This window comes from Terrapene carolina, unplaced genomic scaffold (genome assembly GCF_002925995.2).
Source record: "Terrapene carolina triunguis isolate 2854851 unplaced genomic scaffold, T_m_triunguis-2.0 Scaffold374, whole genome shotgun sequence".
NCBI classification, from domain to species: domain Eukaryota; kingdom Metazoa; phylum Chordata; order Testudines; family Emydidae; genus Terrapene; species Terrapene triunguis.
The window spans coordinates 15,609,589-15,618,974 of record NW_020664725.1 but is presented as its reverse complement, the minus strand read 5'-3'; positions in this window follow the sequence as shown (position 1 = coordinate 15,618,974).

Below are 9,386 nucleotides of genomic sequence, written 5' to 3'. Positions count from 1 at the left end.
GACCTATGATAAATAAAACAAGAACAACATCCTTAGGAAATCCTGTCTTTGAGTGGTTTCAAGTGGACACTGAATATTTTGCAGAGTCCTAATTTGCCTTGTCTATCCCCATATATTTCAGTAAGATTTCTTATTGAACCCCAGCCTTTGTGGAAGAGGTGTCTGCACAGCAAGTGTCCATGTGTGCTGTTGGTTCTCAAAAACGTATTCCTGTGTCTCCCAATACGTCATGACCATTGAGGAGTAGTTTGCTCAGCAGGTTCAGATGAGGTCTCTGCTAACTGAATGTTACCCCAGTGCTGAGGACTTGGATTGCAAATTCTTCACATTGCCCTACTGGTTGTTCACCATTAATTTGAAGATGAGCCCAATGACTTCTTCCTAGTTTTACTGCTAATGAGATTTTCCTAGACCCTTCCTGTGAGAAACTGTATTGGCATTTGGTTGTAGATCAGCCAGGGTCAGTAGCATGTTATCTGTGTGAAGAAGAATTTGCAATTGTCATACTTGTTAGTGGTCACCAGCTGAGCCGGTGAGAGAAAAGAAGCAAGCAGGAGACATCTATCTAGGGCCTCTTTGCAGCAGAATGGAAAGTAAGAAAGTTCTGTTGGCAACCAGTGAAGCAGATGGTTGTGAACATAGCAAGTATACAATATTTATAGTATACCAATTGAAATGAGCTTTATTTGAGACTACGAGCCCAGGCAGAGCAGTTCAGCCCTGTGCATCGAACAAGATTGTAATTGTGGTAGTTCCAATTTACTAACCATTTGCAAAAGATTACTTACCTTGCACATATTATCCTCTCCTAATCTTTCTTTAATGAACACTACTTTATCTGGATGTATAATTTCAGCAAAGGGAAAAAACAATTTCCAGCCTCGAAGGCAAAGCTTTAGCTAATATTTTAACATCTGAATTACTGCAAGAGAGAAAATACTCTATAGCTAATAAAAGTTTAAAGGAGCCTCGGCCTGTTTTAAAGGGTAGAAGTGGAGAGACATTTCCTATTATAAGTCAAAGGCTTGCCTTGGATAATTTCTTCTTATGGTTTAAACAAATTGAAGCATCACTAAGGACTGTCCATCTGCTTCCTCTTTTCCAAAGTGGCTGATTTTTATTGCTCTTTGCTCCTCTGATAAGAGGGACCTAAATTTTCAAAACTGATTGGTGATTTTGGAAGCCTTCATTGTTGGTGCCCAGCCTGAGGCACCTTTTAAATGCACCAAATTTTCAGAGGGAGGTTTTTCGGCACTTTCTGAAAAATCAAACCCTGTTAAGGTTTCTCGCGTTGGGAGCCAAAATCATGAGTCATTTTCGAAAATTTAGGCAAGGTGACTCCTTAACTGTGATTGGCTTTGTCAGAATAGAGCTGTTTGAGTCTCTTTAAAACTTCAACTAAATTGGGGGTGTGGGCAGACAAGAATTTGACTAATTATAGAGCTGGCCAATTTTTAATTTCAATGTTTTTAATTGGTATTTTTGAAGCTAAGTGACTTTTCCGTCCCCCGTCCCCGCTTATGCCAGCTTGAATCAGAAATTTGTGGTCACGAGTGTGTGACTTACAGCTCAAAATTTATTTGAACAACTCTCCCACTCAACAATTCACACCTACATGCTGGCTCATTGTGTACTAAGCTCCTCTTGAAAAGATAATGACTTCTCAGAGGCAGCTGCAAGCAAGTAACTTGAATCCAGTACTTGGAGTCTACAGAACTTATGTTTCCTGTCTGTTCTGCTGACTCAGCGCATGACCTTAAGTTCTCTTTCCCTCTGTTAACCCATCTGTCAAATAGGACTAATGGTGGCTTTTATCCATCATTGAAACGTGTGATGCAATCTTGGGCACAAAGCTTGATAGAAGGCCAAAGTGGTATTCATCCTCTAAACAAGCATTAGTGATACTTAGATACCAAGCCACTCGTGGCATGACATGAAAAATGTGAAATGGTAATTACATGATTGATATCCGTATTCAAACCCAGAGGACATCTTCCATTGTAACTATTATTTTGGTTCTATTAAGGGTAATGACCTAGTAATCTTCAGGGACATAACATTACTCTGGGAAAAAAAGACCTACACATCACTACAGACAGCTCAATAAACACCTCTGCTCCAATATGCAGCAGCAGTCAAAAAAGGCGAACAAAATGCTAGGATCTATAAAGAATGGGATAGTAAACAACTGAAAGTATAACAGCACTATTTTATAAATCAATGGCTCACCCTCACATGTGTTCAGTTCTGGTCACCCAATCTCAAAAGAAAAGAAAAAAAGAAGGTGAAGGAGTCCACAGATGGTCAAGGACAATGTTTTGAGGTCAGGAGAGACTTCTGTGTGCATAGAGATTGAGATTTTTTTTTTTGTAGGGAGAAGACAAACAGGATGGGGGGGGAACAATTATCAAACTATTGAGCATATACGGATGAGGAAATTTGGGGCACCTATTTTTTTACACATTCTTATAACAGAAGAACAAGGGGATGTCCAGTCATGATGAAAGGCAATATTTTTAAAACAAATAAGAGGAGATACTGCTTAAAATAATACATATTGAACCTGTGGAACTCTGTGCCTCCATATATCATGAAAGTCCAGAGCCTAATGGGATTCAGGCAGAATTAGGCTTTTATATGGATAATGAGTATACCCATCGTTCTGTTATAAAGGATGTGGCAAATACTTGGGAAGGGGGAGAAATTTTCCTATTTCAGTTAAAAACTATCTGATGGAGCTAGGGAAAATCTTCTTCTATGGACAGATTTTCTAATTGTACACTAGAAGTTTCTTGCATCATCCTCCAAAGCAGCTGGGGTTGACCAGTCTGGCTGAGAGGCTACTGGACTCTGTGGAGCCCCGATGTGATTCAGTCTGGCAATTCCTATTAATTCTCACATGTGCTATTACCCAATAAACCTCCAGGGTGTGGTGGCCATGTGGATGTCGGTATATTTACCTATGGCTGGACACTAAAGCCAGACAGATTCAAAATAAAAATAAGGCACAAACTTTTAAGAGTGAGAGTGATTGATCATTGGGACAATCTGTTTCCCATCTCTTGATGTCTTCAGATCAAGCCTGCATGCCTTTCTGGAAGAGACACTTTAATAGTGATGAAGTGCCATGGCCTTTGCTGGATTCGATGATCTGGTAGCTCCTTCTGGCCTAAAGAATCTATGAACTTATGAAAGCCTGATGGACGTTGTCATGCTTGAGTTATGGGGTCAAGTTGCCCACCTCTGTTTGTGTACTAATGACAACCTCCAGGGTGGTTGGCTCTGCTGAGGCCCTATTGTTGTGCCAGCAAATGGGATCCTTGGAATTACTATACAATGTTCTAGTCATTTAATGGTGACTGGACTGTCCTGTGGTCAGGGTTCTGGGTGCCGGGTTCTCTTCCTCACTCTACCACAGGCTTTTGCTATGACTGCTGGCAATGTATTTCATGTCTGATCTCTCAGATTCCCGATCTGTAAAATAGGGGATAATGCTCCCCTATATTGCAGGAGATGTGAGGTTTAATGCATGGTTCATAAAATGCTTTGTGATCTTCAGACAGAAGGTGCTATGGAAGTGCAAACTGCTTCAAAATATCTACGGCTCTGAGTGGGAAAGAGAGCATGACTGTTAATGCAGGTAAAACTGCTCACAAAGGCATGTGAAGAGGAGCGTACTCCTACATTTGAATAGTAAATTTCAGAGTGATTTGGATGATGGCTAAATTCAAATTGTGGATTAGTCTAGATGCCTAATCAAGCATGCAGAAGGTTAAACATAACAGGTGCAAGAGAACTTTAAGTATTCCTAAATTGGCATGAGATATGGCACTGTTAAAATGGTATGCCTGTTTAGAAGTTGCATGGAAAATTTACTGCACTGTTTGTTCATTCCTAGCCAGAGCCATGAAATGGGATTTAGAAACTGCAGTAGAGAAGTAAAACAAGGTAAAGTCTATGAACTAAAAACCTGGTGAGCTTGATGGTCCAGCCATAATTCAGTATTTGGCTAAATGGCTGATTTAAAAGAAGCTTTGGCGTTTGCTTTTCAGATTGTAGAACTGCTGAAGCCATGGGGAAAGTCTTCAATCACGCTTTAAAAACATTGGCCCAAATCCTGCCTTCAGGTCTACACCTGCCACCCCATTAAACAAAGTTAATGGGGTTCCATGTGTGTGTAATTGAGGGCAGGATGCCGCCCTTTGTTAGCAAAGAGGACAAGCATTGCTTCCCTTATGAGCTGAAGACTGACATGACCCCCGGGTCAATCTTTGTAAAGTGCTTTGAGATTCTCTGCTGAAAGGAGAGACACAAGGACAAAGTACTGCACACCCTGCTGCTCTCTCTGAGCACGAGTGACTACAGGCCCCCGGCTAACTGCAGACGTTTCTTGCTGGACTTTGGTCCTAGTACAAAGTAAATGTAACAGAAATTAAAGCTGTGCAGACCAAATAGAGGGCTGCGGATATCATCCCCAGCTTCTCTCCAAGCTTGTCTCTGTTACTGCTGGCTGCTGTTGAGGCAGCCGTGTTCATATTGATCAACTGTCTCCTGTTTTGGAGGGGAGGGGTAAGCATCTCTGCAGCCTAATTGATTATGGCACAGGCTCCTCCATACGGTAATATAGTTTCCTCGGGCTCAGGAGAAATTCCATTCGGTTTTCAACCACGGAGCACCGATAGCCTAACTCCAGCCTATTGACAACTTGCTTGCGCTGCACTGGTATCGGATTCAGCATTAACCCTCTCATGACTGACTGACATCAGTGCCCAAGGCTGATTGCACAGAGAGAGAAAAGACCCAGGCTCCGAGGCGCTAATTGCTGCCCATGTACCGTACAACCAGGTGTTGAACTGGTCTCCGTCACCACAGCTGCCCTGCCGTCGATTGACACCAGCTGAGGGATCTGCCTGCATGGGTGCTGGCTGGTAACTGAAGGAAAGATTAGCACCATATAATATAACACCTCTGAAATGAAGGTGTCTCATGGAGAAGCTGTAAGACCAGTAGCATCACCTGCTCTACTTCCATTGCATCTGTTTGTACTGCCACTGTGACCACAGGCTGGGCAGGGAGGTTAAATACATTGGAAATCTGCTTTATATTAAATTTGTTTTGAATGTTCCTCGTTGAGGTTGGCTGGATGGGGAGAGTGCTGGACACTGTCATGCTTTCTGTGGCCGTTCTCATGTTCTGATGCTGAAGACTATCTAGAACTGCCCACTGATAACTGTTCCGAGGCCCAAACTCATTTCAGGTAGAGTCTGCTGAATGATGGCGACAACTTTTCTGGTCACTATCAATCCACGTGGGATTTGAACATCATCCTGGAGTGAAAGACCCTGTGTCCTACCAATCCCTTGCACTTCGTTAGCTTTTGAAATGGTTGTGAAAGCACTTCGCTCACAAGCGCTGATCTGGATTAAGCCTCGTCTACAAAAAGGGAGTGATTTAGTAGCTAGCAAATGTTCCTGCCCTGTTGTGTTCCAGAGAAGGTCAGTCTTAGCAGGTATTGTAATGATCTTCTCACAGCTTTTCAGTGTTAAATGCTCTAAACAAAGCTTGCCCAGGCGGAGTTCTGGAGAATAAATCTGAACTCTCTCTACTACTCTGAGCCCTTTACTTCGTGTCTGGTTCTTTCCAAGGACAATGGAAAACAAGCGACCATCTTCTGAAAACTAAAGGCTACACCTAGCTCCCGCATGGCTGAGCAGATTACCCTGCAGCCCCTGCTCCTCTTTCTAAAATGGTGATTCTATTAGACCTCTTGCATGGCTTTTCTAGAACCTCTCTTCTGGCCCACGAGCCCAACCAACCAGGAGCATCCTGCTGCCAGGACAGTCTCCCAGCTATAACAATTCTGTTAATTCAAAGCTGCGATGCTTCACTTGCTTAACGTCTGCTCCTTACTAAGCCCTACCTCGCTCTCCTTCCACCTTTACCCGTTTCACTCTCATTTAATTGCCTTTCAGAGCTGTTTGCCAGGGCACAGTCAGACTGATTGAATCCAGTGCTTTGTTCCTGAGGTCTTGTCAGACAGTCTCTCTCTCTCTCTTATATATATATATATATGTATAGACACTGACTGCAAAGGGCTTCCATCTGTTTTCCCTGTCAGATAAGGCCTACCTAAGTTAATATCAGTTTTAACCCACACGTTTCTGCCTGCCTGCTTCATAACCTCTATTCTGCTGCACCAGTTTCTGATCCAGCCCTGTAGGATGAGAGCTGCTCTGATGAAATAACACCTTTAATATTGATAGAATGGATACAGGGGAGATACAATTCAGCAATTCCACTACTGGTAATGGAAGACAAAGTTATACAGGCAAGAGCTGGAAAGAGCCAGCAGGTCTGCATGCCTGGGTTTGTTTTTGGGTGCCTTTGGCAGAAAGGAAGTGTGCAGTTAGTGGTTAAGCAGAGGACTCTACTGGGGTGTGACCATGGGCAAGTCCCTACATCCCTGATACAGCATAGCACTTAATCACATGCATAGCTTTAAACGTGAGAGTCGTTGACTTCACTGGGACTATTCATGTCCTTAAGTGCTTTTCTGGATCAGGGTCAGAATCTATCTCTCTCTGCTTCCATTTTCCTGCCTGTAAAATAGGGGCAATCCTTGCCTGCCCCAGAAGAGAAGAGCATTGTGAGGCTTGGCTAATGTTCAAAAAGTGCTTTGAGATGGAAGGTGCGAGAGGAAGGTAAAGGATTTTTTACTTTAGCTTGTAACTAGAGCCTTAAAAGTTACCTTGGGATCAGTATTTTCTTGTTTCCTCCACTTTGTGATTAGGGATTGAACCCAAATTTAAACACCCCTCAAGACTCAGAAGACGGTGGGACGTGAACTTCGCAGCTTCCCCCGTCTGTGCGGGGCAGCAGAATCTGCCTGAGGTCCGATGTGCAGCCTGGAAGAACTAGCTTCATGACAGCCTGTAATTGCCTCAGTGGAAATGCTGGTTATCTCAGACTGGCTCACTTGAGGACATGCTGTAAGTCCCATCTGTTCAGGTCTGGCCTTTCTCATCTCATTTGGGGGCCACTTATTCTCTGTGCACCATCTGCTCAACGTCCTTTCGGACGAGTTGGGAACAGATCCCCTTTCTCGGCTGACCCCTCTGCATGGAAGGGAAATGGGATTTCCCTCTGCCAGGTTCCTTGGTTCCCTGAGGCCAAGTGTTTGGCCTGGTCGTTTATAACTGATTAATGACTTGTACTTCAGCTTTATACCCCAGTACACAGATGCCCTGGGCAAGTGCACTATCCGCTGATTTCCCCTGCAGCCCATTTCCCCTTTGTTCACGGATGCCAAGGCTGCGTCCTTTTCCTGAGAGCCCTTGCTGCAACTGGCAGCCCAAGCAGTGTTTGGAGTCCTCTCACCTGCACTAGAGCAGTCGGATCAGGCGCACATGCAACGAGCAATCGGGAGACATGAAGGCTGCCAGGAATAAAAGGAATATTTGATCACACATTTCCCCCCGCCCTCCTGCTCACGCTCTCTCTCTCTCTCTCTCTCTCTCTCTCTCTCTCTCTCTCTGTGTACTCAACTCTCCGCTGTCCCTGGGGGCTGGCACCTCACTGGCTGTGAGTGCTGCAACCTTTCTCTCATCTGCATGGAGACAACATGCTTGGCAGCAGCTACTCAATAGGGCAGCTGCACAAGAATATAAATGAGCTAGAGAAGGCGACCTAGTGTCTCCACATCTATTTCCTTACCCCTTTGCGCCTCTGCATGTCCCCACCTTCATCTCCTTCCTCTCCACTGCTCCCTGTTTCCTGCTGTCTGGTTCTCACTCCAGCTCCTTCCCCTTTCTGTGTTCCCAAGCATGCCTGTTCCGTAAGAGATCTGGCAGGCGAGGCAGCACGTTGTGGGGGGATTGTAACCTGCCACAGGGTTCTTCACAAACAGGAGTCGGAAGGCAGTCTCTCACCAGTGCTGAGAGGCACTAATCTCCCTGCAATAGCTGCTCGGAGTCTCCTCCTTTGAATGCTCCCCCCCTGCCATGGGGTCAGTGCTGGAGCTTTGGCGTCTGGTTTTCTTGTCGTGTGGTCATTTACGCCTATGCAATGTGAGCTTGAAGTCGGGTGAAATGCTGCCACTCGGATTTGCCCGTGCTTTGCACCCACTCTGCCCGGGGTAAATGACTACGCAAGGTGCAGGGCAGCAGGGAATCAGAGCTCTGACCTTCCTATTGTTTCCCCTCTATGTTAATCGTCCATTCTTTATGGTACAGCATCCTAATCACTGGACTGAACTGAACTGCACAGGACTGGACCTTACCGGGAACCTAACAATGGCTGGAAGAGAACGTTACTGAGCAACAAGGGCCACTTTCTTTATTTCCTTCCTCAAATGCATCACAATCCCTCTCTGTGCTGAGTGTGATGCTTCTGCACCTCTCTGTCTGTAGGGCAAGAGACCAGGACCAGAGATTTTACCCAGTTTGTGCATGGCAATGCAGAGCACTAACCTCTAGGCAATCCTGTTCATTCTCAGCAGAGGTTCTAGGGACTGACTGACAGGGTGATGAAGACCCAACTTCCATCATTAAAATCGGCCCTCTCCATAGGAGGGAGGAGATGTGGGTTAGGACTGTACGGGCTGGTGTGGGAGTGGAAGTTTACACTGCCGATGCCATGCATGTCCTGGAAATAAACGGGATTCTGTGCTGTCCACCCCACACATCTTTCACTAGCACTAATCTCATTTTGAGGACAGGGAGATCTTGGCTGCATCTTTTGAGTGTATACAAAACATGTTTTCTGGGCACGATACAATCCTGCCAGTCCTGAGTGTGACTCATTCCCAAACATGGGGGGATGGAGGTGATCTGTGCCTGTCATGGATTGAAATTCCTGCCTGCACCCCCTTGTTTAGAGAGCTGTTTGGCTAAAGCATCTCATCTGCAAGCCCCTGGAGCTTTCTTTCCCCCTACTGCTCCCTGGCCATAATCAGCCTGATAATGTCTGGATAATTTTCACTCTGCTCGGTAATGCTGCTGTAGAAGGGAACAGGGAGAATGGCAGTGTTTTTCTCTGAAAAGGTGGACATGGTCATGATTGCAAATGAAAAATTAAGGCCTCGTGTCTTGCATTCATTCCCACTTGATTACACACCAGTACGTAAACAAATCTTCACCCTGTTGCCTGAAGGGTGCCAATGATCTACCTTTTCTTTCGCTCGCCCCCCTTTAGCAAATCTATAATGCATTTAATCTTCGCCAGCCGCTCTGCTTGGTGTTTAAATGTCTAATTTGCTGCCAAGTGCAGCTCCAATTCTCTCTGTGCTGCAGTTTAACTCTCTGGCTTGTGTTTGCCCAAGCAGTTGTCTGCTTGAATGGATTGAATCAAATGCATCTGATCCTTCGGCGAAAGAGAGAGAAATTAAC